Genomic DNA, 5,426 nt, shown 5'->3' with positions numbered 1-5,426 from the left:
ATAAAATTTTATATTAGTTAAGCTTTGGTCGTAATAAAATCCACTCAGCCTATGTGGGGAAAAAAGGGAGTCATTTTAAGGAAAGTTGTTAGAAACCAAGGAAATTCTTTTTTTTTTTCCTCCTCACTCTTTTAAACTTACCTGAGTCTTCTTCATCCTTCACTTTTTACAGACTTCTGTTTGTTTGTTTTTCATTACATGTGGCAAAATATATTTGCTTGTAATTCCACATTTATAGGTAGAATTATAGATACATCAAAGATTTCACTGGCCTATCTCTGAACCTCAGATTCTAATTTCTGAAAGAAGATATGTAAGTGGGGTCAACTTTGGCTACCCTAGTGGGGTCGCCCCAGCTATCAGTGGCTGAGGAGCAGAGTGCCTCTGCTGAAGGACTTGTCCTCAGGGAAGAAGGGGAAGATGGTTCATTGTCTGGGAAGACATTCTACCAAACATCTACTGCAAAGGCAGTATCATTCCTTTCCCTATTCACTGGGCCATTTTATACACATAGCAGTGTTTATTTCTATTTAGTAGAAACAAAATATTCCTGAGAAAGAAAAGTGGAGATTAGGCCTATGTTTACTTAAAATCCACAAGTCTGCTGTACACATATCAACCAATCTGATTAGCATCTCAGTCAGTTCTCCAAAGTAAAAGGGCATCTCACAAATGATCTCATTTCCAAAACAACAGAGAAATCAGAATGAGCAATTCTTTATTTTTCAGTATTTTAGGGGATTGGGTAACAGAAATGTGGCTAAAGAAATATAGAGGTGTTTACACTATCATCAACATTTGAGTACTTATATTGCCAGTCTTGATAAATAAAATTGTCAGAATACCCCTAGATTCATGTGCAAAGTGATTCCATAACTCCAGAAGGAAACACTTCACTTATAAATGGCAACATTTTTTAACAATTTTATTTATTTATTTGAGAGATAGAATGAGAGAGAGAGCATGAGAGGGGGAAGGGCAGAGGCAGAAGGAGACCCCTTGCTGAGCAGGTAGCCTGATGTGGGGCTGGATCCCAGAATTCCAGGGACATGACCCAGGCTGAAAGCAGTTGCTCAACTAACTGAGACACCCAGGTGCCCCTAAATGGCAACATTTTAATACAAGTCACAACACTAGATCTGTTGGCAATATGGTGGATTCTTAATTCATAATGATTGTTCAGACCTTTATTTTATTGAAGTATGGTTGACACACAATATTACAATAGTTGCAGGTGCACAACATAGTAATTCACCCCTTTCTCCCATCCTTCTCCATTCTGACAACCACCAGTTCTCTGTATTAATGGGTCCATTTCTACTTTGTTCATTTGTTTTGTTTTTCCTTATTAAAATGCAAGTGAAATCATATGGTATTTGTCTTTGTCTGACTTATTTCACTTAGCATGAAAACCTCTAAGTCCATCGAACTTTTTATTTTATTTTATTTTGGTGACTGAGTACTATTCCTCTGTGTGTGTGTGTGTGTGTGTGTGTACCCATATACACCACATCTTCTTTATTCATTCATCTATTGATGGACACCTGGGCTGTTTTTTATCTTGACTATTTAAATAATGCTGCAATAAACATAGGGTCCACATATCTTTTTGGATTAGTGTTTTTATTTTCTTTAGGTAGATATTCAGTAGTGGAATTACTGGATTATGGGGTATTTCTATTTGTAATTTTTTGAGGAATCTCTACACTGTTTTCTACAGTGGCTACGCTGATTTACTATATTGACTAAATCTTACCAACAGTGTATGAGGGTTCCTTTTTCTCCACATATTCATCAAAACTTGTTATTCCTTGTCTTTTTGATAATAAGAATTCTGACAGGTGTTAGGTGATATCTCATTATGTTATGATTTGCACTTCCCTGATGATTAGTGATGTTGAGTATCTTTTCATGTGTGTGTTGGCTGTCTGAATGTCTTCTTTGGAAAAATGTCTATTCAGGTCCTCTGCCCATTTTTTTCCTGGATTATTTGGATTTTTTTTGGCGAATTGTATACTTTATATATTTTTAATATTAACCCCTTCTCAGATGTGTCATTTGCAAAGATCTTCTTCTATTCAGAAGGTTGCTTTTTCATTTTGTTGATGATTTCCTTCACTGTGCCAAAAATTCTTTGGATGTAGTCCCAATAGTTTTTCTTTTTGTTTCTCTTGCCTGAGGAGACATATCTAGAAAGATGTTGCTCTGACCATTTGTATATTTTTGTCTAGAGGTATTATGGTCTCAGATCTCACATTTAGGTCTTTAATTCATTTTGACTTTGTTTTTGTGTATATGGCATAATAAAGTGTTTCAGTTTCATTCTTTTGCATGTAGGTGTCCAGTTTTCCCAGAACCATTTATCAAAGAGATGCTTTCTTTCATTTTATATTCTTGCCTCTTTTAACATAGATTTATCATACAAGTGTCGGTTTATTTCTGGGCTATTTTGTTCCTTTTATCTGAATGTTTCTTTTTTTCTGCCTATACTGTGTTGTTTAGATTATTGTAGCTTTGTAGTGTACCTTGAAATCTGGAATTATGATACCTCCAGCTTTGTTTTCCTTTCTCAAGATTGCTTTGGCTATTCACTCTTCAGTGGCTCCATACAAATTTTAGTGTTACTTGCTGTAATTCTATGAAAAATGCTATTGGTATTTTGATAAGGGTTGAACGAAATTTGTAGATTTCTTTGGATAATACAGACATTTTAACAATATTCTTTCAACATGAGCATGAAATATCTTCCCATTTGTTTGTATCATCACCAGTTTCCCTCATCAATGTTTTATGGTTTTGGGAATATAGGTCTTTAACTCCTTTATTTTTACTTATTTATTTTTAAAAAATTAAAAATTTTTAATATTCTTTATTTTTTATAAACATATAATGTATTTTTATCCCCAGGGGTACAGGTCTGTGATCGCCAGGTTTACACACTTCACAGCACTCACCATAGCACATACCCTCCCCAATGTCCATAACCCCACCACCCTCTCCCACATCCCCTCCCCCCAGCAACCCTCAGTTTATTTTGTAAGATTAAGAGTCACTTATGGTTTGTCTCCCTCCCAATCTTATCTTGTTTCATTCATTCTTCTCCTACTCCCTTAACCCCCCATGTTCCATCTCCACTTCCTCATATGATATAATAATTGTCTTTCTCCTATTGACTTATTTTGCTAAGCATGATACCCTCTAGTTCCATCCACGTTACCGCAAATGGCAAGATTTCATTTCTTTTTTTTTTTTTTGATTATTTATTTATTTATTTATTTACAGAGAGAAATCACAAGTAGATGGAGAGGCAGGCAGAGAGAGAGAGGGAAGCAGGCTCCCTGCTGAGCAGAGAACCCGATGCGGGACTCGATCCCAGGACCCTGAGATCATGACCTGAGCCGAAGGCAGCGGCTTAACCCACTGAGCCACCCAGGCGCCCAAGATTTCATTTCTTTTGATGGCTGCATAGTATTCCATTGTGTATCTATACCACCTCTTCTTTATCCATTCATCTGTTGATGGACATCTAGGTCCTTTCCATAGTTTGGCTATTGTAGACATTGCTGCTATAAACATTCAGGTGCACAAGCCCCTTCAGATCACTACGTTTATATCTTTAGGGTAAATACCCAGTAGTGCAATTGCTGGGTCATAGGGTACTTCTATTTTCAACATTTTGAGGAACTTCCAAGCTGTTTTCCAGAGTGGTTGCACCAGCTTGCATTCCCACCAACAGTATAGGAGGGTTGCCCTTTCTCCGCATCCTCGCCAGCATCTGTCATTCCCTGACTTGTTAATTTTAGCCATTCTGACTGGTGTGAGGTGATGTCTCATTGTGGCTTTGATTTGTATTTCCCTGATGCCGAGTGATGTTGCGCACTTTTTTATGTGTCTGTTGGCCATCTGGATGTCGTCTTTGCAGAAATGTCTGTTCATGTCTTCTGCCCATTTCTTGATTGGATTATTTGTTCTTTTGGTGTTGAGTTTGCTAAGTTCTTTATAGATTTTTGGACACTAGTCCTTTATCTGATATGTCATTTGCAAATATCTTCTCCCATTCTGTCAGTTGTCTTTTGGTTTTGTTAACTGTTTCCTTTGCTGTGCAAAAGCTTTTGATCTTGATGAAATCCCAATAGTTCATTTTTGCCCTTGCTTCTGTTGCCTTTGGCGATGTTCCTAGGAAGATGTTGCTGTGGCTGAGGTCAAAGAGGTTGCTGCCTGTGTTCTCCTCAAGGATTTTGTTGGATTCCTTTCTCACATTGAGGTCCTTTATTTATTTTGAGTCTATTTTCATGTGTGGTGTAAGGAAATGGTCCAATTTCATTTTTCTGCATGTGGCTGTCCAATTTTCCCAACACCATTTATTGAAGAGGCTGTCTTTTTTCCATTGGACATTCTTTCCTGCTTTGTCAAAGATTAGTTGACCATAGAGTTGAGGGTCTATTTCTGGGCTCTCTCTGTTCCATTGATCTATTTGTCTGTTTTTGTGCCAGTACCATGCTGTCCTGATGATGACAGCTTTGTAATAGACCTTGAAGTTTGGAATTGTGATGCCACCAACTTTGGCTTTCTTTTTCAATATTCCTCTGGCTATTCGAGGTCTTTTCTGGTTCCATATAAATTTTAAAATTATTTGTTCCATTTCTTTGAAAAAAATGGATGGTATTTTGATAGGAATTGCATTAAATGTGTAGATTGCTTTAGGTAGCATAAACATTTTCACAATATTTATTTTTCCAATCCAGGAGCATGGAACATTTTTCCATTTCTTTGTGTCTTCCTCCATTTCTTTCATGACTACTTTATAGTTTTCTGAGTATACATTCTTAGCCTCTTTGGTTAAGTTTAAAACTCGGTATCTTATAGTTTTGGGTGCAATTGTAAATGGGATTGACTCCTTAATTTCTCTTTCTTCTGTCTTGTTGTTGGTGTAGAGAAATGCAACTGATTTTTGTGCATTGATTTTATATCCTGACACATTACTTAATTCCTTATAAGTTCTAGCAGTTTTGGAGTGGAGTCTTTTGGGTTTTCCACATATAGTATCATATCATCTGCAAAGAGTGATAGTTTGACTTCTTCTTTGCCAATTTGGATGCCTTTAATTTCCTTTTGTTGTCTGATTGCTGAGGCTAGGACTTCTAGTTCTATGTTGAATAGCAGTGGTGATAATGGACATCCCTGCCATGTTCCTGCCTTTAGCGGAAAAGCTTTCAGTTTTTCTCCATTTGAATGATATTTGTGGTGGGTTTTTCATAGATGGCTTTGCTAATATTGAGGTATGTGCCCTCTATCCCTACACTTTGAAGAGTTTTGATCAGGAAGGGATGCTGTACTTTGTCAAATGCTTTTTCAGCGTCTATTGAGAGTATCATATGGTTCTTGTTCTTTCTTTTATTAATGTATTGTATCACATTGATTGATCT

This window comes from Neovison vison, chromosome 11 (assembly GCF_020171115.1).
Source record: "Neovison vison isolate M4711 chromosome 11, ASM_NN_V1, whole genome shotgun sequence".
Classification (NCBI taxonomy): domain Eukaryota; kingdom Metazoa; phylum Chordata; class Mammalia; order Carnivora; family Mustelidae; genus Neogale; species Neogale vison.
This window is presented reverse-complemented; position numbering follows the sequence as displayed.